General features: G+C 44.8%; 11 non-coding genes across 11 annotated transcripts; all 11 read left to right on the top strand.

Annotated features, from left to right (window-relative positions):
- Positions 1–2,129: 2,129 nt before the first annotated feature.
- Positions 2,130–2,201, top strand: TRNAP-AGG (transfer RNA proline (anticodon AGG)). Its single transcript has one exon. It is a non-coding gene; the product is annotated as a tRNA-Pro (tRNA).
- A 405-nt stretch (positions 2,202–2,606) lies between these two features.
- Positions 2,607–2,678, top strand: TRNAP-AGG (transfer RNA proline (anticodon AGG)). The gene has a single exon. It is a non-coding gene; the product is annotated as a tRNA-Pro (tRNA).
- Positions 2,679–4,681: 2,003 nt separating this feature from the next.
- On the top strand, positions 4,682–4,753 carry TRNAP-AGG (transfer RNA proline (anticodon AGG)). Its single transcript has one exon. It is a non-coding gene; the product is annotated as a tRNA-Pro (tRNA).
- Positions 4,754–5,158: 405 nt separating this feature from the next.
- On the top strand, positions 5,159–5,230 carry TRNAP-AGG (transfer RNA proline (anticodon AGG)). Its single transcript has one exon. It is a non-coding gene; the product is annotated as a tRNA-Pro (tRNA).
- A 2,482-nt stretch (positions 5,231–7,712) lies between these two features.
- TRNAP-AGG (transfer RNA proline (anticodon AGG)) lies at positions 7,713–7,784 on the top strand. Its single transcript has one exon. It is a non-coding gene; the product is annotated as a tRNA-Pro (tRNA).
- Positions 7,785–8,191: 407 nt separating this feature from the next.
- Positions 8,192–8,263, top strand: TRNAP-AGG (transfer RNA proline (anticodon AGG)). The gene has a single exon. It is a non-coding gene; the product is annotated as a tRNA-Pro (tRNA).
- Positions 8,264–10,266: 2,003 nt separating this feature from the next.
- TRNAP-AGG (transfer RNA proline (anticodon AGG)) lies at positions 10,267–10,338 on the top strand. Its single transcript has one exon. It is a non-coding gene; the product is annotated as a tRNA-Pro (tRNA).
- A 407-nt stretch (positions 10,339–10,745) lies between these two features.
- Positions 10,746–10,817, top strand: TRNAP-AGG (transfer RNA proline (anticodon AGG)). Its single transcript has one exon. It is a non-coding gene; the product is annotated as a tRNA-Pro (tRNA).
- A 2,482-nt stretch (positions 10,818–13,299) lies between these two features.
- Positions 13,300–13,371, top strand: TRNAP-AGG (transfer RNA proline (anticodon AGG)). The gene has a single exon. It is a non-coding gene; the product is annotated as a tRNA-Pro (tRNA).
- Positions 13,372–15,215: 1,844 nt separating this feature from the next.
- Positions 15,216–15,287, top strand: TRNAP-AGG (transfer RNA proline (anticodon AGG)). The gene has a single exon. It is a non-coding gene; the product is annotated as a tRNA-Pro (tRNA).
- A 5,646-nt stretch (positions 15,288–20,933) lies between these two features.
- Positions 20,934–21,005, top strand: TRNAP-AGG (transfer RNA proline (anticodon AGG)). Its single transcript has one exon. It is a non-coding gene; the product is annotated as a tRNA-Pro (tRNA).
- Positions 21,006–24,200: the final 3,195 nt, after the last annotated feature.

Genomic DNA, 24,200 nt, shown 5'->3' with positions numbered 1-24,200 from the left:
ATGGAACTAACTACAGGGTAGGTCTATGAGTTGAGCATTTTTAGTTACACACATGGTCCGCTTGTTTAGGGGAATGATACTCGCTTAGGGTGCGAGTGGTCCCGGGATCAAATCCCGGACGGACCCGAGTATATGCCGAAGTAATTTAGTGACTATTTAAAAGCTACTAACTTCAAGGTAGGCTTATGAGTTGAGCATGTTTAGTCACACACCAGGTTCGTTGTTTTAGGGAATGATACTCGCTTAGGGTGCGAGTGGTCCCGGGATCAAATCCCGGACGGACCCGAGTATATGCAGAAGTAATTTAGTGACTATTTAAAAGCATCTAACTACAGGGTAGGCCTATGAGTTGAGCATGTTTGGTTACACACATGGTCCGTTGGTCTAGGGGTATGATACTCGCTTAGGGTGTGAGTGGTCCCGGGATATAATCCCGGACGGACCCGAGTTTTTGCCGAAGAAATTTAGTGACTATATAAAAGCTACTAACTTCAAGGTAGGCCTATGAGTTGAGAATATTTGGTTAAACATATGGTCCTTTAGTCTAGGGGTATGATACTCGCTTAGGGTGCGAGTGGTCACAGGTTCAAATCCCGGACGGACCTGAGTTTTTGCAAAAGTAAATTAGTGACTATTTAAATGCAACTAACTACAGGGTAGGTCTATGAGTTGAGCATGTTTAGTCACACACCAGGTTCGTTGGTTTAGGTTATGATACTCGCTTAGGGTGCGAGTGGTACCGGGTTCAAATCCCGGACGGACCCGAGTTTATGCAGAAGTAATTTATTGACTATTTAAAAGCAACTAACTACAGGGTAGGCCTATGAGTTGAGCATGTTTGGTTACACACATGGTCCGTTGGTCTAGGGGTATGATACTCGCTTAGGGTGTGAGTGGTCCCGGGATAAAATCCCGGACGGAGCCGAGTTTTTGCCGAAGTAATTTAGTGACTATTTAAAAGCTACTAACTTCAAGGTAGGCCTTTGAGTTGAGAATGTTTGGTTACACGTATGGTCCTTTAGTCTGGGGGTATGATACTCGCTTAGGGTGCGAGTGGTCCCAGGTTCAAAACCCGGACGGACTCGAGTTTTTGCAAAAGTAAATTAGTGACTATTTAAATGCAACTAACTACAGGGTAGGTCTATGAGTTGAGCATGTTTAGTCACACACCAGGTTCGTTGGTTTAGGGTATGATACTCGCTTAGGGTGCGAGTGGTACCGGATTCAAATCCCGGACGGACCCGAGTTTATGCAGAAGTAATTTAGTGACTATTTAAAAGCAACTAACTGCAGGGTAGGCTTATGAGTTGAGCATGTTTGGTTACACACATGGTCCGTTGGTCTAGGGGTATGATACTCGCTTAGGGTGTGAGTGGTCCCGGGATAAAATCCAGGACGGACCCGAGTTTTTGCCGAAGTAATTTAGTGACTATTTAAAAGCTACTAACTTCAAGGTAGGCCTATGAGTTGAGCATGTTTAGTCACACACCAGGTTCGTTGTTTTAGGGAATGATACTCGCTTAGGGTGCGAGTGGTACCGGGTTCAAATCCCGGACGGACCCGAGTTTATGCAGAAGTAATTTATTGACTATTTAAAAGCAACTAACTACAGGGTAGGCCTATGAGTTGAGCATGTTTGGTTACACACATGGTCCGTTGGTCTAGGGGTATGATACTCGCTTAGGGTGTGAGTGATCCCGGGATAAAATCCCGGACGGAGCCGAGTTTTTGCCGAAGTAATTTAGTGACTATTTAAAAGCTACTAACTTGAAGGTAGGCCTTTGAGTTGAGAATGTTTGGTTACACGTATGGTCCTTTAGTCTAGGGGTATGATACTCGCTTAGGGTGCGAGTGGTCCCAGGTTCAAAACCCGGACGGACTCGAGTTTTTGCAAAAGTAAATTAGTGACTATTTAAATGCAACTAACTACAGGGTAGGTCTATGAGTTGAGCATGTTTAGTCACACACCAGGTTCGTTGGTTTAGGGTATGATACTCGCTTAGGGTGCGAGTGGTACCGGATTCAAATCCCGGACGGACCCGAGTTTATGCAGAAGTAATTTAGTGACTATTTAAAAGCAACTAACTACAGGGTAGGCCTATGAGTTGAGCATGTTTGGTAACACACATGGTCCGTTGGTCTAGGGGTATGATACTCGCTTAGGGTGCGAGTGGTCTTGGGTTCAAATCCCGGACGGACCCGAGTTTTTGCAAAAGTAAATTAGTGACTATTTAAATGGAACTAACTACAGGGTAGGTCTATGAGTTGAGCATTTTTAGTTACACACATGGTCCGCTTGTTTAGGGGAATGATACTCGCTTAGGGTGCGAGTGGTCCCGGGATCAAATCCCGGACGGACCCGAGTATATGCCGAAGTAATTAAGTGACTATTTAAAAGCTACTAACTTCAAGGTAGGCTTATGAGTTGAGCATGTTTAGTCACATCAGGTTCGTTGTTTTAGGGAATGATACGCGCTTAGGGTGCGAGTGGTCCCGGGATCAAATCCCGGACGGACCCGAGTATATGCAGAAGTAATTTAGTGACTATTTAAAAGCAACTAACTACAGGGTAGGCCTATGAGTTGAGCATGTTTGGTTACACACATGGTCCGTTGGTCTAGGGGTATGATACTCGCTTAGGGTGCGAGTGGTCTTGGGTTCAAATCCCGGACGGACCCGAGTTTTTGCAAAAGTAAATTAGTGACTATTTAAATGCAACTAACTTCAAGGTAGGCTTATGAGTTGAGCATGTTTAGTCACACACCAGGTTCGTTGTTTTAGGGAATGATACTCGCTTAGGGTGCGAGTGGTCCCGGGATCAAATCCCGGACGGACCCGAGTATATGCAGAAGTAATTTAGTGACTATTTAAAAGCATCTAACTACAGGGTAGGCCTATGAGTTGAGCATGTTTGGTTACACACATGGTCCGTTGGTCTAGGGGTATGATACTCGCTTAGGGTGTGAGTGGTCCCGGGATATAATCCCGGACGGACCCGAGTTTTTGCCGAAGAAATTTAGTGACTATATAAAAGCTACTAACTTCAAGGTAGGCCTATGAGTTGAGAATATTTGGTTAAACATATGGTCCTTTAGTCTAGGGGTATGATACTCGCTTAGGGTGCGAGTGGTCACAGGTTCAAATCCCGGACGGACCTGAGTTTTTGCAAAAGTAAATTAGTGACTATTTAAATGCAACTAACTACAGGGTAGGTCTATGAGTTGAGCATGTTTAGTCACACACCAGGTTCGTTGGTTTAGGTTATGATACTCGCTTAGGGTGCGAGTGGTACCGGGTTCAAATCCCGGACGGACCCGAGTTTATGCAGAAGTAATTTATTGACTATTTAAAAGCAACTAACTACAGGGTAGGCCTATGAGTTGAGCATGTTTGGTTACACACATGGTCCGTTGGTCTAGGGGTATGATACTCGCTTAGGGTGTGAGTGGTCCCGGGATAAAATCCCGGACGGAGCCGAGTTTTTGCCGAAGTAATTTAGTGACTATTTAAAAGCTACTAACTTCAAGGTAGGCCTTTGAGTTGAGAATGTTTGGTTACACGTATGGTCCTTTAGTCTGGGGGTATGATACTCGCTTAGGGTGCGAGTGGTCCCAGGTTCAAAACCCGGACGGACTCGAGTTTTTGCAAAAGTAAATTAGTGACTATTTAAATGCAACTAACTACAGGGTAGGTCTATGAGTTGAGCATGTTTAGTCACACACCAGGTTCGTTGGTTTAGGGTATGATACTCGCTTAGGGTGCGAGTGGTACCGGATTCAAATCCCGGACGGACCCGAGTTTATGCAGAAGTAATTTAGTGACTATTTAAAAGCAACTAACTGCAGGGTAGGCTTATGAGTTGAGCATGTTTGGTTACACACATGGTCCGTTGGTCTAGGGGTATGATACTCGCTTAGGGTGTGAGTGGTCCCGGGATAAAATCCAGGACGGACCCGAGTTTTTGCCGAAGTAATTTAGTGACTATTTAAAAGCTACTAACTTCAAGGTAGGCCTATGAGTTGAGCATGTTTAGTCACACACCAGGTTCGTTGTTTTAGGGAATGATACTCGCTTAGGGTGCGAGTGGTACCGGGTTCAAATCCCGGACGGACCCGAGTTTATGCAGAAGTAATTTATTGACTATTTAAAAGCAACTAACTACAGGGTAGGCCTATGAGTTGAGCATGTTTGGTTACACACATGGTCCGTTGGTCTAGGGGTATGATACTCGCTTAGGGTGTGAGTGATCCCGGGATAAAATCCCGGACGGAGCCGAGTTTTTGCCGAAGTAATTTAGTGACTATTTAAAAGCTACTAACTTGAAGGTAGGCCTTTGAGTTGAGAATGTTTGGTTACACGTATGGTCCTTTAGTCTAGGGGTATGATACTCGCTTAGGGTGCGAGTGGTCCCAGGTTCAAAACCCGGACGGACTCGAGTATTTGCAAAAGTAAATTAGTGACTATTTAAATGCAACTAACTACAGGGTAGGTCTATGAGTTGAGCATGTTTAGTCACACACCAGGTTCGTTGGTTTAGGGTATGATACTCGCTTAGGGTGCGAGTGGTACCGGATTCAAATCCCGGACGGACCCGAGTTTATGCAGAAGTAATTTAGTGACTATTTAAAAGCAACTAACTACAGGGTAGGCCTATGAGTTGAGCATGTTTGGTAACACACATGGTCCGTTGGTCTAGGGGTATGATACTCGCTTAGGGTGCGAGTGGTCTTGGGTTCAAATCCCGGACGGACCCGAGTTTTTGCAAAAGTAAATTAGTGACTATTTAAATGGAACTAACTACAGGGTAGGTCTATGAGTTGAGCATTTTTAGTTACACACATGGTCCGCTTGTTTAGGGGAATGATACTCGCTTAGGGTGCGAGTGGTCCCGGGATCAAATCCCGGACGGACCCGAGTATATGCCGAAGTAATTAAGTGACTATTTAAAAGCTACTAACTTCAAGGTAGGCTTATGAGTTGAGCATGTTTAGTCACATCAGGTTCGTTGTTTTAGGGAATGATACGCGCTTAGGGTGCGAGTGGTCCCGGGATCAAATCCCGGACGGACCCGAGTATATGCAGAAGTAATTTAGTGACTATTTAAAAGCAACTAACTACAGGGTAGGCCTATGAGTTGAGCATGTTTGGTTACACACATGGTCCGTTGGTCTAGGGGTATGATACTCGCTTAGGGTGCGAGTGGTCTTGGGTTCAAATCCCGGACGGACCCGAGTTTTTGCAAAAGTAAATTAGTGACTATTTAAATGCAACTAACTACACGGTAGGTCTATGAGTTGAGCATGTTTAGTCACACACCAGGTTCGTTGGTTTAGGGAATGATACTCGCTTAGGGTGCGAGTGGTACCGGGTTCAAACCCCGGACGGACCCGAGTTTATGCAGAAGTTATTTAGTGAATATTTAAAAGCAACTAACTACAGGGTAGGCCTATGAGTTGAGCATGTTTGGTTACACACATGGTCCGTTGGTCTAGGGGTATGATACTCGCTTAGGGTGTGAGTGGTCCCGGGATAAAATCCCGGACGGACCCGAGTTTTTGCCGAAGAAATTTAGTGACTATATAAAAGCTACTAACTTCAAGGTAGGCCTATGAGTTGAGAATATTTGGTTAAACATATGGTCCTTTAGTCTAGGGGTATGATACTCGCTTAGGGTGCGAGTGGTCACAGGTTCAAATCCCGGACGGACCTGAGTTTTTGCAAAAGTAAATTAGTGACTATTTAAATGCAACTAACTACAGGGTAGGTCTATGAGTTGAGCATGTTTAGTCACACACCAGGTTCGTTGGTTTAGGTTATGATACTCGCTTAGGGTGCGAGTGGTACCGGGTTCAAATCCCGGACGGACCCGAGTTTATGCAGAAGTAATTTATTGACTATTTAAAAGCAACTAACTACAGGGTAGGCCTATGAGTTGAGCATGTTTGGTTACACACATGGTCCGTTGGTCTAGGGGTATGATACTCGCTTAGGGTGTGAGTGGTCCCGGGATAAAATCCCGGGCGGACCCGAGTTTTTGCCGAAGAAATTTAGTGACTATATAAAAGCTACTAACTTCAAGGTAGGCCTATGAGTTGAGAATATTTGGTTAAACATATGGTCCTTTAGTCTAGGGGTATGATACTCGCTTAGGGTGCGAGTGGTCACAGGTTCAAATCCCGGACGGACCTGAGTTTTTGCAAAAGTAAATTAGTGACTATTTAAATGCAACTAACTACAGGGTAGGTCTATGAGTTGAGCATGTTTAGTCACACACCAGGTTCGTTGGTTTAGGTTATGATACTCGCTTAGGGTGCGAGTGGTACCGGGTTCAAATCCCGGACGGACCCGAGTTTATGCAGAGGTAATTTATTGACTATTTAAAAGCAACTAACTACAGGGTAGGCCTATGAGTTGAGCATGTTTGGTTACACACATGGTCCGTTGGTCTAGGGGTATGATACTCGCTTAGGGTGTGAGTGGTCCCGGGATAAAATCCCGGACGGAGCCGAGTTTTTGCCGAAGTAATTTAGTGACTATTTAAAAGCTACTAACTTCAAGGTAGGCCTTTGAGTTGAGAATGTTTGGTTACACGTATGGTCCTTTAGTCTAGGGGTATGATACTCGCTTAGGGTGCGAGTGGTCCCAGGTTCAAAACCCGGACGGACTCGAGTTTTTGCAAAAGTAAATTAGTGACTATTTAAATGCAACTAACTACAGGGTAGGTCTATGAGTTGAGCATGTTTAGTCACACACCAGGTTCGTTGGTTTAGGGTATGATACTCGCTTAGGGTGCGAGTGGTACCGGATTCAAATCCCGGACGGACCCGAGTTTATGCAGAAGTAATTTAGTGACTATTTAAAAGCAACTAACTGCAGGGTAGGCTTATGAGTTGAGCATGTTTGGTTACACACATGGTCCGTTGGTCTAGGGGTATGATACTCGCTTAGGGTGTGAGTGGTCCCGGGATAAAATCCAGGACGGACCCGAGTTTTTGCCGAAGTAATTTAGTGACTATTTAAAAGCTACTAACTTCAAGGTAGGCCTATGAGTTGAGCATGTTTAGTCACACACCAGGTTCGTTGTTTTAGGGAATGATACTCGCTTAGGGTGCGAGTGGTACCGGGTTCAAATCCCGGACGGACCCGAGTTTATGCAGAAGTAATTTATTGACTATTTAAAAGCAACTAACTACAGGGTAGGCCTATGAGTTGAGCATGTTTGGTTACACACATGGTCCGTTGGTCTAGGGGTATGATACTCGCTTAGGGTGTGAGTGATCCCGGGATAAAATCCCGGACGGAGCCGAGTTTTTGCCGAAGTAATTTAGTGACTATTTAAAAGCTACTAACTTCAAGGTAGGCCTTTGAGTTGAGAATGTTTGGTTACACGTATGGTCCTTTAGTCTAGGGGTATGATACTCGCTTAGGGTGCGAGTGGTCCCAGGTTCAAAACCCGGACGGACTCGAGTTTTTGCAAAAGTAAATTAGTGACTATTTAAATGCAACTAACTACAGGGTAGGTCTATGAGTTGAGCATGTTTAGTCACACACCAGGTTCGTTGGTTTAGGGTATGATACTCGCTTAGGGTGCGAGTGGTACCGGATTCAAATCCCGGACGGACCCGAGTTTATGCAGAAGTAATTTAGTGACTATTTAAAAGCAACTAACTACAGGGTAGGCCTATGAGTTGAGCATGTTTGGTTACACACATGGTCCGTTGGTCTAGGGGTATGATACTCGCTTAGGGTGCGAGTGGTCTTGGGTTCAAATCCCGGACGGACCCGAGTTTTTGCAAAAGTAAATTAGTGACTATTTAAATGGAACTAACTACAGGGTAGGTCTATGAGTTGAGCATTTTTAGTTACACACATGGTCCGCTTGTTTAGGGGAATGATACTCGCTTAGGGTGCGAGTGGTCCCGGGATCAAATCCCGGACGGACCCGATTATATGCCGAAGTAATTTAGTGACTATTTAAAAGCTACTAACTTCAAGGTAGGCTTATGAGTTGAGCATGTTTAGTCACACACCAGGTTCGTTGTTTTAGGGAATGATACTCGCTTAGGGTGCGAGTGGTCCCGGGATCAAATCCCGGACGGACCCGAGTATATGCAGAAGTAATTTAGTGACTATTTAAAAGCAACTAACTACAGGGTAGGCCTATGAGTTGAGCATGTTTGGTTACACACATGGTCCGTTGGTCTAGGGGTATGATACTCGCTTAGGGTGCGAGTGGTCTTGGGTTCAAATCCCGGACGGACCCGAGTTTTTGCAAAAGTAAATTAGTGACTATTTAAATGCAACTAACTACACGGTAGGTCTATGAGTTGAGCATGTTTAGTCACACACCAGGTTCGTTGGTTTAGGGAATGATACTCGCTTAGGGTGCGAGTGGTACCGGGTTCAAACCCCGGACGGACCCGAGTTTATGCAGAAGTAATTTAGTGACTATTTAAAAGCAACTAACTACAGGGTAGGCCTATGAGTTGAGCATGTTTAGTTACACACATGGTCCGTTGGTCTAGGGGTATGATACTCGCTTAGGGTGTGAGTGGTCCCGGGATAAAATCCCGGACGGACCCGAGTTTTTGCCGAAGAAATTTAGTGACTATATAAAAGCTACTAACTTCAAGGTAGGCCTATGAGTTGAGAATATTTGGTTAAACATATGGTCCTTTAGTCTAGGGGTATGATACTCGCTTAGGGTGCGAGTGGTCACAGGTTCAAATCCCGGACGGACCTGAGTTTTTGCAAAAGTAAATTAGTGACTATTTAAATGCAACTAACTACAGGGTAGGTCTATGAGTTGAGCATGTTTAGTCACACACCAGGTTCGTTGGTTTAGGTTATGATACTCGCTTAGGGTGCGAGTGGTACCGGGTTCAAATCCCGGACGGACCCGAGTTTATGCAGAAGTAATTTATTGACTATTTAAAAGCAACTAACTACAGGGTAGGCCTATGAGTTGAGCATGTTTGGTTACACACATGGTCCGTTGGTCTAGGGGTATGATACTCGCTTAGGGTGTGAGTGGTCCCGGGATAAAATCCCGGACGGAGCCGAGTTTTTGCCGAAGTAATTTAGTGACTATTTAAAAGCTACTAACTTCAAGGTAGGCCTTTGAGTTGAGAATGTTTGGTTACACGTATGGTCCTTTAGTCTAGGGGTATGATACTCGCTTAGGGTGCGAGTGGTCCCAGGTTCAAAACCCGGACGGACTCGAGTTTTTGCAAAAGTAAATTAGTGACTATTTAAATGCAACTAACTACAGGGTAGGTCTATGAGTTGAGCATGTTTAGTCACACACCAGGTTCGTTGGTTTAGGGTATGATACTCGCTTAGGGTGCGAGTGGTACCGGATTCAAATCCCGGACGGACCCGAGTTTATGCAGAAGTAATTTAGTGACTATTTAAAAGCAACTAACTGCAGGGTAGGCTTATGAGTTGAGCATGTTTGGTTACACACATGGTCCGTTGGTCTAGGGGTATGATACTCGCTTAGGGTGTGAGTGGTCCCGGGATAAAATCCAGGACGGACCCGAGTTTTTGCCGAAGTAATTTAGTGACTATTTAAAAGCTACTAACTTCAAGGTAGGCCTATGAGTTGAGCATGTTTAGTCACACACCAGGTTCGTTGTTTTAGGGAATGATACTCGCTTAGGGTGCGAGTGGTACCGGGTTCAAATCCCGGACGGACCCGAGTTTATGCAGAAGTAATTTATTGACTATTTAAAAGCAACTAACTACAGGGTAGGCCTATGAGTTGAGCATGTTTGGTTACACACATGGTCCGTTGGTCTAGGGGTATGATACTCGCTTAGGGTGTGAGTGATCCCGGGATAAAATCCCGGACGGAGCCGAGTTTTTGCCGAAGTAATTTAGTGACTATTTAAAAGCTACTAACTTCAAGGTAGGCCTTTGAGTTGAGAATGTTTGGTTACACGTATGGTCCTTTAGTCTAGGGGTATGATACTCGCTTAGGGTGCGAGTGGTCCCAGGTTCAAAACCCGGACGGACTCGAGTTTTTGCAAAAGTAAATTAGTGACTATTTAAATGCAACTAACTACAGGGTAGGTCTATGAGTTGAGCATGTTTAGTCACACACCAGGTTCGTTGGTTTAGGGTATGATACTCGCTTATGGTGCGAGTGGTACCGGATTCAAATCCCGGACGGACCCGAGTTTATGCAGAAGTAATTTAGTGACTATTTAAAAGCAACTAACTACAGGGTAGGCCTATGAGTTAAGCATGTTTGGTTACACACATGGTCCGTTGGTCTAGGGGTATGATACTCGCTTAGGGTGCGAGTGGTCTTGGGTTCAAATCCCGGACGGACCCGAGTTTTTGCAAAAGTAAATTAGTGACTATTTAAATGGAACTAACTACAGGGTAGGTCTATGAGTTGAGCATTTTTAGTTACACACATGGTCCGCTTGTTTAGGGGAATGATACTCGCTTAGGGTGCGAGTGGTCCCGGGATCAAATCCCGGACGGACCCGATTATATGCCGAAGTAATTTAGTGACTATTTAAAAGCTACTAACTTCAAGGTAGGCTTATGAGTTGAGCATGTTTAGTCACACACCAGGTTCGTTGTTTTAGGGAATGATACTCGCTTAGGGTGCGAGTGGTCCCGGGATCAAATCCCGGACGGACCCGAGTATATGCAGAAGTAATTTAGTGACTATTTAAAAGCAACTAACTACAGGGTAGGCCTATGAGTTGAGCATGTTTGGTTACACACATGGTCCGTTGGTCTAGGGGTATGATACTCGCTTAGGGTGCGAGTGGTCTTGGGTTCAAATCCCGGACGGACCCGAGTTTTTGCAAAAGTAAATTAGTGACTATTTAAATGCAACTAACTACACGGTAGGTCTATGAGTTGAGCATGTTTAGTCACACACCAGGTTCGTTGGTTTAGGGAATGATACTCGCTTAGGGTGCGAGTGGTACCGGGTTCAAACCCCGGACGGACCCGAGTTTATGCAGAAGTAATTTAGTGACTATTTAAAAGCAACTAACTACAGGGTAGGCCTATGAGTTGAGCATGTTTAGTTACACACATGGTCCGTTGGTCTAGGGGTATGATACTCGCTTAGGGTGTGAGTGGTCCCGGGATAAAATCCCGGACGGACCCGAGTTTTTGCCGAAGAAATTTAGTGACTATATAAAAGCTACTAACTTCAAGGTAGGCCTATGAGTTGAGAATATTTGGTTAAACATATGGTCCTTTAGTCTAGGGGTATGATACTCGCTTAGGGTGCGAGTGGTCACAGGTTCAAATCCCGGACGGACCTGAGTTTTTGCAAAAGTAAATTAGTGACTATTTAAATGCAACTAACCACAGGGTAGGTCTATGAGTTGAGCATGTTTAGTCACACACCAGGTTCGTTGGTTTAGGTTATGATACTCGCTTAGGGTGCGAGTGGTACCGGGTTCAAATCCCGGACGGACCCGAGTTTATGCAGAAGTAATTTATTGACTATTTAAAAGCAACTAACTAAAGGGTAGGCCTATGAGTTGAGCATGTTTGGTTACACACATGGTCCGTTGGTCTAGGGGTATGATACTCGCTTAGGGTGTGAGTGGTCCCGGGATAAAATCCCGGACGGAGCCGAGTTTTTGCCGAAGTAATTTAGTGACTATTTAAAAGCTACTAACTTCAAGGTAGGCCTTTGAGTTGAGAATGTTTGGTTACACGTATGGTCCTTTAGTCTAGGGGTATGATACTCGCTTAGGGTGCGAGTGGTCCCAGGTTCAAAACCCGGACGGACTCGAGTTTTTGCAAAAGTAAATTAGTGACTATTTAAATGCAACTAACTACAGGGTAGGTCTATGAGTTGAGCATGTTTAGTCACACACCAGGTTCGTTGGTTTAGGGTATGATACTCGCTTAGGGTGCGAGTGGTACCGGATTCAAATCCCGGACGGACCCGAGTTTATGCAGAAGTAATTTAGTGACTATTTAAAAGCAACTAACTGCAGGGTAGGCTTATGAGTTGAGCATGTTTGGTTACACACATGGTCCGTTGGTCTAGGGGTATGATACTCGCTTAGGGTGTGAGTGGTCCCGGGATAAAATCCAGGACGGACCCGAGTTTTTGCCGAAGTAATTTAGTGACTATTTAAAAGCTACTAACTTCAAGGTAGGCCTATGAGTTGAGCATGTTTAGTCACACACCAGGTTCGTTGTTTTAGGGAATGATACTCGCTTAGGGTGCGAGTGGTACCGGGTTCAAATCCCGGACGGACCCGAGTTTATGCAGAAGTAATTTATTGACTATTTAAAAGCAACTAACTACAGGGTAGGCCTATGAGTTGAGCATGTTTGGTTACACACATGGTCCGTTGGTCTAGGGGTATGATACTCGCTTAGGGTGTGAGTGATCCCGGGATAAAATCCCGGACGGAGCCGAGTTTTTGCCGAAGTAATTTAGTGACTATTTAAAAGCTACTAACTTCAAGGTAGGCCTTTGAGTTGAGAATGTTTGGTTACACGTATGGTCCTTTAGTCTAGGGGTATGATACTCGCTTAGGGTGCGAGTGGTCCCAGGTTCAAAACCCGGACGGACTCGAGTTTTTGCAAAAGTAAATTAGTGACTATTTAAATGCAACTAACTACAGGGTAGGTCTATGAGTTGAGCATGTTTAGTCACACACCAGGTTCGTTGGTTTAGGGTATGATACTCGCTTAGGGTGCGAGTGGTACCGGATTCAAATCCCGGACGGACCCGAGTTTATGCAGAAGTAATTTAGTGACTATTTAAAAGCAACTAACTACAGGGTAGGCCTATGAGTTGAGCATGTTTGGTTACACACATGGTCCGTTGGTCTAGGGGTATGATACTCGCTTAGGGTGCGAGTGGTCTTGGGTTCAAATTCCGGACGGACCCGAGTTTTTGCAAAAGTAAATTAGTGACTATTTAAATGGAACTAACTACGGGGTAGGTCTATGAGTTGAGCATTTTTAGTTACACACATGGTCCGCTTGTTTAGGGGAATGATACTCGCTTAGGGTGCGAGTGGTCCCGGGATCAAATCCCGGACGGACCCGATTATATGCCGAAGTAATTTAGTGACTATTTAAAAGCTACTAACTTCAAGGTAGGCTTATGAGTTGAGCATGTTTAGTCACACACCAGGTTCGTTGTTTTAGGGAATGATACTCGCTTAGGGTGCGAGTGGTCCCGGGATCAAATCCCGGACGGACCCGAGTATATGCAGAAGTAATTTAGTGACTATTTAAAAGCAACTAACTACAGGGTAGGCCTATGAGTTGAGCATGTTTGGTTACACACATGGTCCGTTGGTCTAGGGGTATGATACTCGCTTAGGGTGCGAGTGGTCTTGGGTTCAAATCCCGGACGGACCCGAGTTTTTGCAAAAGTAAATTAGTGACTATTTAAATGCAACTAACTACACGGTAGGTCTATGAGTTGAGCATGTTTAGTCACACACCAGGTTCGTTGGTTTAGGGAATGATACTCGCTTAGGGTGCGAGTGGTACCGGGTTCAAACCCCGGACGGACCCGAGTTTATGCAGAAGTAATTTAGTGACTATTTAAAAGCAACTAACTACAGGGTAGGCCTATGAGTTGAGCATGTTTAGTTACACACATGGTCCGTTGGTCTAGGGGTATTATACTCGCTTAGGGTGTGAGTGGTCCCGGGATAAAATCCCGGACGGACCCGAGTTTTTGCCGAAGAAATTTAGTGACTATATAAAAGCTACTAACTTCAAGGTAGGCCTATGAGTTGAGAATATTTGGTTAAACATATGGTCCTTTAGTCTAGGGGTATGATACTCGCTTAGGGTGCGAGTGGTCACAGGTTCAAATCCCGGACGGACCTGAGTTTTTGCAAAAGTAAATTAGTGACTATTTAAATGCAACTAACTACAGGGTAGGTCTATGAGTTGAGCATGTTTAGTCACACACCAGGTTCGTTGGTTTAGGTTATGATACTCGCTTAGGGTGCGAGTGGTACCGGGTTCAAATCCCGGACGGACCCGAGTTTATGCAGAAGTAATTTATTGACTATTTAAAAGCAACTAACTAAAGGGTAGGCCTATGAGTTGAGCATGTTTGGTTACACACATGGTCCGTTGGTCTAGGGGTATGATACTCGCTTAGGGTGTGAGTGGTCCCGGGATAAAATCCCGGACGGAGCCGAGTTTTTGCCGAAGTAATTTAGTGACTATTTAAAAGCTACTAACTTCAAGGTAGGCCTTTGAGTTGAGAATGTTTGGTTACACGTATGGTCCTTTAGTCTAGGGGTATGATATTCGCTTAAGGTGCGAGTGGTCCCAGGTTCAAAACCCGGACGGACTCGAGTTTTTGCAAAAGTAAATTAGTGACTATTTAAATGCAACTAACTACAGGGTAGGTCTATGAGTTGAGCATGTTTAGTCACACACCAGGTTCGTTGGTTTAGGGTATGATACTCGCTTAGGGTGCGAGTGGTACCGGATTCAAATCCCGGACGGACCCGAGTTTATGCAGAAGTAATTTAGTGACTATTTAAAAGCAACTAACTGCAGGGTAGGCTTATGAGTTGAGCATGTTTGGTTACACACATGGTCCGTTGGTCTAGGGGTATGATACTCGCTTAGGGTGTGAGTGGTCCCGGGATAAAATCCAGGACGGACCCGAGTTTTTGCCGAAGTAATTTAGTGACTATTTAAAAGCTACTAACTTCAAGGTAGGCCTATGAGTTGAGCATGTTTAGTCACACACCAGGTTCGTTGTTTTAGGGAATGATACTCGCTTAGGGTGCGAGTGGTACCGGGTTCAAATCCCGGACGGACCCGAGTTTATGCAGAAGTAATTTAGTGACTATTTAAAAGCAACTAACTACAGGGTAGGCCTATGAGTTGAGCATGTTTGGTAACACACATGGTCCGTTGGGCTAGGGGTATGATACTCGCTTAGGGTGCGAGTGGTCCCAGGTTCAAATCCCGGACGGACCCGAGTTTTTGCAAAAGTAAATTAGTGACTATTTAAATGGAACTAACTACAGGGTAGGTCTATGAGTTGAGCATTTTTAGTTACACACATGGTCCGCTTGTTTAGGGGAATGATACTCGCTTAGGGTGCGAGTGGTCCCGGGATCAAATCCCGGACGGACCCGAGTATATGCAGAAGTAATTTAGTGACTATTTAAAAGCAACTAACTACAGGGTAGGCCTATGAGTTGAGCATGTTTGGTTACACACATGGTCCGTTGGTCTAGGGGTATGATACTCGCTTAGGGTGCGAGTGGTCCTAGGTTCAAATCCCGGACGGACCCGTGTTTTTGCAAAAGTAAATTAGTGACTATTTAAATGCAACTAAGTACACGGTAGGTCTATGAGTTGAGCATGTTTAGTCACACACCAGGTTCGTTGGTTTAGGGAATGATACTCGCTTAGGGTGCGAGTTTTACCGGGTTCAAACCCCGGACGGACTCGAGTTTTTGCAAAAGTAAATTAGTGACTATTTAAATGCAACTAACTACAGGGTAGGTCTATGAGTTGAGCATGTTTAGTCACACACCAGGTTCGTTGGTTTAAGGTATGATACTCGCTTAGGGTGCGAGTGGTACCGGGTTTAAATCCCGGACGGACCCGAGTTTTTGCCGAAGAAATTTAGTGACTATTTAAAAGCTACTAACTTCAAGGTAGGCCTGTGAGTTGAGAATATTTGGTTACACATATGGTCCTTTAGTCTAGGGGTATGATACTCGCTTAGGGTGCGAGTGGTCCCAGGTTCAAATCCCGGACGGACCCGAGTTTTTGCAAAAGTAAATTAGTGACTATTTAAATGCAACTAACTGCAGGGTAGGTCTATGAGTTGGGCATGTTTAGTCACACACCAGGTTCGTTGGTTTAGGTTATGATACTCGCTTAGGGTGCGAGTGGTACCACGGACCCGAGTTTATGCAGAAGTAATTTATTGACTATTTAAAAGCAACTAACTACAGGGTAGGCCTATGAGTTGAGCATGTTTGGTTACACACATGGTCCGTTGGTCTAGGGGTATGATACTCGCTTAGGGTGTGAGTGGTCCCGGGAAAAAATCCCGGACGGACCCGAGTTTTTGCCGAAGAAATTTAGTGACTATTTAAAAGCTACTAACTTCAAGGTAGGCCTATGAGTTGAGCATGTTTAGTCACACACCAGGTTCGTTGTTTTAGGGAATGATACTCGCTTAGGGTGCGAGTGGTACCGGGTTCAAATCCCGGACGGACCCGAGTTTATGCAGAAGTAATTTAGTGACTATTTAAAAGCAACTAACTACAGGGTAGGCCTATGAGTTGAGCATGTTTGGTAACACACATGGTCCGTTGGGCTAGGGGTATGATACTCGCTTAGGGTGCGAGTGGTCCCAGGTTCAAATCCCGGACGGACGCGAGTTTTTGCAAAAGTAAATTAGTGACTATTTAAATGGAACTAACTACAGGGTAGGTCTATGAGTTGAGCATTTTTAGTTACACACATGGTCCGCTTGTTTAGGGGAATGATACTCGCTTAGGGTGCGAGTGGTCCCGGGTTCATATCCCGGACGGACCCGAGTTTATGCAGAAGTAATTTAGTGACTATTTAAAAGCAACTAACTACAGGGTAGGCCTATGAGTTGAGCATGTTTGGTTACACACATGGTCCGTTGGTCTAGGGGTATGATACTCGCTTAGGGTGTGAGTGGTCCCGGGATAAAATCCCGGACGGACCCGAGTTTTTGCCGAAGAAATTTAGTGACTATTTAAAAGCTACTAACTTCAAGGTAGGCCTATGAGTTGAGAATATTTGGTTACACATATGGTCCTTTAGTCTAGGGGTATGATACTCGCTTAGGGTGCGAGTGGTCCCAGGTTCAAATCCCGGACGGACCCGAGTTTTTGCAAAAGTAAATTAGTGACTATTTAAATGCAACTAACTACAGGGTAGGTCTATGAGTTGGGCATGTTTAGTCACACACCAGGTTCGTTGGTTTAGGTTATGATACTCGCTTAGGGTGCGAGTGGTACCACGGACCCGAGTTTATGCAGAAGTAATTTATTGACTATTTAAAAGCAACTAACTACAGGGTAGGCCTATGAGTTGAGCATGTTTGTTTACACACATGGTCCGTTGGTCTAGGGGTATGATACTCGCTTAGGGTGTGAGTGGTCCCGGGAAAAAATCCCGGACGGACCCGAGTTTTTGCCGAAGAAATTTAGTGACTATTTAAAAGCTACTAACTTCAAGGTAGGCCTATGAGTTGAGCATGTTTAGTCACACACCAGGTTCGCTGTTTTAGGGAATGATACTCGCTTAGGGTGCGAGTGGTACCGGGTTCAAATCCCGGACGGACCCGAGTTTATGCAGAAGTAATTTAGTGACTATTTAAAAGCAACTAACTACAGGGTAGGCCTATGAGTTGAGCATGTTTGGTAACACACATGGTCCGTTGGGCTAGGGGTATGATACTCGCTTAGGGTGCGAGTGGTCCCAGGTTCAAATCCCGGACGGACGCGAGTTTTTGCAAAAGTAAATTAGTGACTATTTAAATGGAACTAACTACAGGGTAGGTCTATGAGTTGAGCATTTTTAGTTACACACATGGTCCGCTTGTTTAGGGGAATGATACTCGCTTAGGGTGCGAGTGGTCCCGGGTTCATATCCCGGACGGACCCGAGTTTATGCAGAAGTAATTTAGTGACTATTTAAAAGCAACTAACTACAGGGTAGGCCTATGAGTTGAGCATGTTTGGTTACACACATGGTCCGTTGGTCTAGGGGTATGATACTCGCTTAGGGTGTGAGTGGTCCCGGGATAAAATCCCGGACGGACCCGAGTTTTTGCCGAAGAAATTTAGTGACTATTTAAAAGCTACTAACTTCAAGGTAGGCCTATGAGTTGAGAATATTTGGTTACACATATGGTCCTTTAGTCTAGGGGTATGATACTCGCTTAGGGTGCGAGTGGTCCCAGGTTCAAATCCCGGACGGACCCGAGTTTTTGCAAAAGTAAATTAGTGACTATTTAAATGCAACTAACTACAGGGTAGGTCTATGAGTTGAGCATGTTTAGTCAAACACCAGGTTCGTTGGTTTAGGTTATGATACTCGCTTAGGGTGCGAGTGGTACCGGGTTCAAATCCCAGACGGACCCGAGTTTATGCAGAAGTAATTTATTGACTATTTAAAAGCAACTAACTACAGGGTAGGCCTATGAGTTGAGCATGTTTGGTTACACACATGGTCCGTTGGTCTAGGGGTATGATACTCGCTTAGGGTGTGAGTTGTCCCGGGATAAAATCCCGGACGGAGCCGAGTTTTTGCCGAAGTAATTTAGTGACTATTTAAAAGCTACTAACTTCAAGGTAGGCCTTTGAGTCTAGAATGTTTGGTTACACGTATGGTCCTTTAGTCTTGGGGTATGATACTCGCTTAGGGTGCGAGTGGTCCCAGGTTCAAAACCCGGACGGACTCGAGTTTTTGCAAAAGTAAATTAGTGACTATTTAAATGCAACTAACTACAGGGTAGGTCTATGAGTTGAGCATGTTTAGTCACACACCAGGTTCGTTGGTTTAACGTATGATACTCGCTTAGGGTGCGAGTGGTACCGGGTTTAAATCCCGGACGGACCCGAGTTTATGCAGAAGTAATTTAGTGACTATTTAAAAGCAACTAATTGCAGGGTAGGCCTATGAGTTGAGCAGGTTTGGTTACACACATGGTCCGTTGGTCTAGGGGTATGATACTCGCTTAGGGTGTGAGTGGTCCCTGGATAAAATCCAGGACGGACCCGAGTTTTTGCCGAAGCAATTTAGTGACTATTTAAAAGCTACTAACTTCAAGGTAGGCCTATGAGTTGAGCATTTTTAGTCACACACCAGGTTCGTTTGTTTAGGGGAATGATACTCGCTTAGGGTGCGAGTGGTCCCGGGATCAAATCCCGGACGGACCCGAGTTTTTGCAAAAGTAAATTAGTGACTATTTAAATGCAACTAACTACAGGGTAGGTCTATGAGTTGAGCATGTTTAGTCAAACACCAGGTTCGTTGGTTTAGGTTATGATACTCGCTTAGGGTGCTAGTGGTACCGGGTTCAAATCCCAGACGGACCCGAGTTTATGCAGAAGTAATTTATTGACTATTTAAAAGCAACTAACTACAGGGTAGGCCTATGAGTTGAGCATGTTTGGTTACACACATGGTCCGTTGGTCTAGGGGTATGATACTCGCTTAGGGTGTGAGTTGTCCCGGGATAAAATCCCGGACGGAGCCGAGTTTTTGCCGAAGTAATTTAGTGACTATTTAAAAGCTACTAACTTCAAGGTAGGCCTTTGAGTCTAGAATGTTTGGTTACACGTATGGTCCTTTAGTCTTGGGGTATGATACTCGCTTAGGGTGCGAGTGGTCCCAGGTTCAAAACCCGGACGGACTCGAGTTTTTGCAAAAGTAAATTAGTGACTATTTAAATGCAACTAACTACAGGGTAGGTCTATGAGTTGAGCATGTTTAGTCACACACCAGGTTCGTTGGTTTAACGTATGATACTCGCTTAGGGTGCGAGTGGTACCGGGTTTAAATCCCGGACGGACCCGAGTTTATGCAGAAGTAATTTAGTGACTATTTAAAAGCAACTAATTGCAGGGTAGGCCTATGAGTTGAGCAGGTTTGGTTACACACATGGTCCGTTGGTCTAGGGGTATGATACTCGCTTAGGGTGTGAGTGGTCCCTGGATAAAATCCAGGACGGACCCGAGTTTTTGCCGAAGCAATTTAGTGACTATTTAAAAGCTACTAACTTCAAGGTAGGCCTATGAGTTGAGCATTTTTAGTCACACACCAGGTTCGTTTGTTTAGGGGAATGATACTCGCTTAGGGTGCGAGTGGTCCCGGGATCAAATCCCGGACGGACCCGAGTTTTTGCAAAAGTAAATTAGTGACTATTTAAATGCAACTAACTACAGGGTAGGTCTATGAGTTGAGCATGTTTAGTCAAACACCAGGTTCGTTGGTTTAGGTTATGATACTCGCTTAGGGTGCGAGTGGTACCGGGTTCAAATCCCAGACGGACCCGAGTTTATGCAGAAGTAATTTATTGACTATTTAAAAGCAACTAACTACAGGGTAGGCCTATGAGTTGAGCATGTTTGGTTACACACATGGTCCGTTGGTCTAGGGGTATGATACTCGCTTAGGGTGTGAGTTGTCCCGGGATAAAATCCCGGACGGAGCCGAGTTTTTGCCGAAGTAATTTAGTGACTATTTAAAAGCTACTAACTTCAAGGTAGGCCTTTGAGTCTAGAATGTTTGGTTACACGTATGGTCCTTTAGTCTTGGGGTATGATACTCGCTTAGGGTGCGAGTGGTCCCAGGTTCAAAACCCGGACGGACTCGAGTTTTTGCAAAAGTAAATTAGTGACTATTTAAATGCAACTAACTACAGGGTAGGTCTATGAGTTGAGCATGTTTAGTCACACACCAGGTTCGTTGGTTTAACGTATGATACTCGCTTAGGGTGCGAGTGGTACCGGGTTTAAATCCCGGACGGACCCGAGTTTATGCAGAAGTAATTTAGTGACTATTTAAAAGCAACTAATTGCAGGGTAGGCCTATGAGTTGAGCAGGTTTGGTTACACACATGGTCCGTTGGTCTAGGGGTATGATACTCGCTTAGGGTGTGAGTGGTCCCTGGATAAAATCCAGGACGGACCCGAGTTTTTGCCGAAGCAATTTAGTGACTATTTAAAAGCTACTAACTTCAAGGTAGGCCTATGAGTTGAGCATTTTTAGTCACACACCAGGTTCGTTTGTTTAGGGGAATGATACTCGCTTAGGGTGCGAGTGGTCCCGGGATCAAATCCCGGACGGACCCGAGTATATGCAGAAGTAGTTTAGTGACTATTTAAAAGCAACTAACTACAGGGTAGGCCTATGAGTTGAGCATGTTTGGTTACACACATGGTCCGTTGGTCTAGGGGTATGATACTCGCTTAGGGTGCGAGTGGTCCTAGGTTCAAATCCCGGACGGACCCGAGTTTTTGCAAAAGTAAATTAGTGACTATTTAAATGCAACTAACTACAGGGTAGGTCTATGAGTTGAGCATGTTTAGTCACACACCAGGTTCGTTGTTTTAGGGAATGATACTCGCTTAGGGTGCGAGTGGTACCGGGTTCAAATCCCGGACGGACCCGAGTTTATGCAGAAGTAATTTAGTGACTATTTAAAAGCAACTAACTACAGGGTAGGCCTATGAGTTGAGCATGTTTGGTAACACACATGGTCCGTTGGGCTAGGGGTATGATACTCGCTTAGGGTGCGAGTGGTCCCAGGTTCAAATCCCGGACGGACGCGAGTTTTTGCAAAAGTAAATTAGTGACTATTTAAATGGAACTAACTACAGGGTAGGTCTATGAGTTGAGCATTTTTAGTTACACACATGGTCCGCTTGTTTAGGGGAATGATACTCGCTTAGGGTGCGAGTGGTCCCGGGTTCATATCCCGGACGGACCCGAGTTTATGCAGAAGTAATTTAGTGACTATTTAAAAGCAACTAACTACAGGGTAGGCCTATGAGTTGAGCATGTTTGGTTACACACATGGTCCGTTGGTCTAGGGGTATGATACTCGCTTAGGGTGTGAGTGGTCCCGGGATAAAATCCCGGACGGACCCGAGTTTTTGCCGAAGAAATTTAGTGACTATTTAAAAGCTACTAACTTCAAGGTAGGCCTATGAGTTGAGAATATTTGGTTACACATATGGTCCTTTAGTCTAGGGGTATGATACTCGCTTAGGGTGCGAGTGGTCCCAGGTTCAAATCCCGGACGGACCCGAGTTTTTGCAAAAGTAAATTAGTGACTATTTAAATGCAACTAACTACAGGGTAGGTCTATGAGTTGGGCATGTTTAGTCACACACCAGGTTCGTTGGTTTAGGTTATGATACTCGCTTAGGGTGCGAGTGGTACCACGGACCCGAGTTTATGCAGAAGTAATTTATTGACTATTTAAAAGCAACTAACTACAGGGTAGGCCTATGAGTTGAGCATGTTTGTTTACACACATGGTCCGTTGGTCTAGGGGTATGATACTCGCTTAGGGTGTGAGTGGTCCCGGGAAAAAATCCCGGACGGACCCGAGTTTTTGCCGAAGAAATTTAGTGACTATTTAAAAGCTACTAACTTCAAGGTAGGCCTATGAGTTGAGCATGTTTAGTCACACACCAGGTTCGTTGTTTTAGGGAATGATACTCGCTTAGGGTGCGAGTGGTACCGGGTTCAAATCCCGGACGGACCCGAGTTTATGCAGAAGTAATTTAGTGACTATTTAAAAGCAACTAACTACAGGGTAGGCCTATGAGTTGAGCATGTTTGGTAACACACATGGTCCGTTGGGCTAGGGGTATGATACTCGCTTAGGGTGCGAGTGGTCCCAGGTTCAAATCCCGGACGGACGCGAGTTTTTGCAAAAGTAAATTAGTGACTATTTAAATGGAACTAACTACAGGGTAGGTCTATGAGTTGAGCATTTTTAGTTACACACATGGTCCGCTTGTTTAGGGGAATGATACTCGCTTAGGGTGCGAGTGGTCCCGGGTTCATATCCCGGACGGACCCGAGTTTATGCAGAAGTAATTTAGTGACTATTTAAAAGCAACTAACTACAGGGTAGGCCTATGAGTTGAGCATGTTTGGTTACACACATGGTCCGTTGGTCTAGGGGTATGATACTCGCTTAGGGTGTGAGTGGTCCCGGGATAAAATCCCGGACGGACCCGAGTTTTTGCCGAAGAAATTTAGTGACTATTTAAAAGCTACTAACTTCAAGGTAGGCCTATGAGTTGAGAATATTTGGTTACACATATGGTCCTTTAGTCTAGGGGTATGATACTCGCTTAGGGTGCGAGTGGTCCCAGGTTCAAATCCCGGACGGACCCGAGTTTTTGCAAAAGTAAATTAGTGACTATTTAAATGCAACTAACTACAGGGTAGGTCTATGAGTTGAGCATGTTTAGTCAAACACCAGGTTCGTTGGTTTAGGTTATGATACTCGCTTAGGGTGCGAGTGGTACCGGGTTCAAATCCCAGACGGACCCGAGTTTATGCAGAAGTAATTTATTGACTATTTAAAAGCAACTAACTACAGGGTAGGCCTATGAGTTGAGCATGTTTGGTTACACACATGGTCCGTTGGTCTAGGGGTATGATACTCGCTTAGGGTGTGAGTTGTCCCGGGATAAAATCCCGGACGGAGCCGAGTTTTTGCCGAAGTAATTTAGTGACTATTTAAAAGCTACTAACTTCAAGGTAGGCCTTTGAGTCTAGAATGTTTGGTTACACGTATGGTCCTTTAGTCTTGGGGTATGATACTCGCTTAGGGTGCGAGTGGTCCCAGGTTCAAAACCCGGACGGACTCGAGTTTTTGCAAAAGTAAATTAGTGACTATTTAAATGCAACTAACTACAGGGTAGGTCTATGAGTTGAGCATGTTTAGTCACACACCAGGTTCGTTGGTTTAACGTATGATACTCGCTTAGGGTGCGAGTGGTACCGGGTTTAAATCCCGGACGGACCCGAGTTTATGCAGAAGTAATTTAGTGACTATTTAAAAGCAACTAATTGCAGGGTAGGCCTATGAGTTGAGCAGGTTTGGTTACACACATGGTCCGTTGGTCTAGGGGTATGATACTCGCTTAGGGTGTGAGTGGTCCCTGGATAAAATCCAGGACGGACCCGAGTTTTTGCCGAAGCAATTTAGTGACTATTTAAAAGCTACTAACTTCAAGGTAGGCCTATGAGTTGAGCATTTTTAGTCACACACCAGGTTCGTTTGTTTAGGGGAATGATACTCGCTTAGGGTGCGAGTGGTCCCGGGATCAAATCCCGGACGGACCCGAGTTTTTGCAAAAGTAAATTAGTGACTATTTAAATGCAACTAACTACAGGGTAGGTCTATGAGTTGGGCATGTTTAGTCACACACCAGGTTCGTTGGTTTAGGTTATGATACTCGCTTAGGGTGCGAGTGGTACCACGGACCCGAGTTTATGCAGAAGTAATTTATTGACTATTTAAAAGCAACTAACTACAGGGTAGGCCTATGAGTTGAGCATGTTTGTTTACACACATGGTCCGTTGGTCTAGGGGTATGATACTCGCTTAGGGTGTGAGTGGTCCCGGGAAAAAATCCCGGACGGACCCGAGTTTTTGCCGAAGAAATTTAGTGACTATT

Source organism: Phalangium opilio, unplaced genomic scaffold (assembly GCF_054372755.1).
Source record: "Phalangium opilio isolate 3A_F unplaced genomic scaffold, DU_Popi_V2 ptg000060l_1, whole genome shotgun sequence".
NCBI classification, from domain to species: domain Eukaryota; kingdom Metazoa; phylum Arthropoda; class Arachnida; order Opiliones; family Phalangiidae; genus Phalangium; species Phalangium opilio.
The sequence above is the reverse complement of the archived record's forward strand: the minus strand, read 5'-3'. Positions and strand labels throughout refer to the sequence as shown.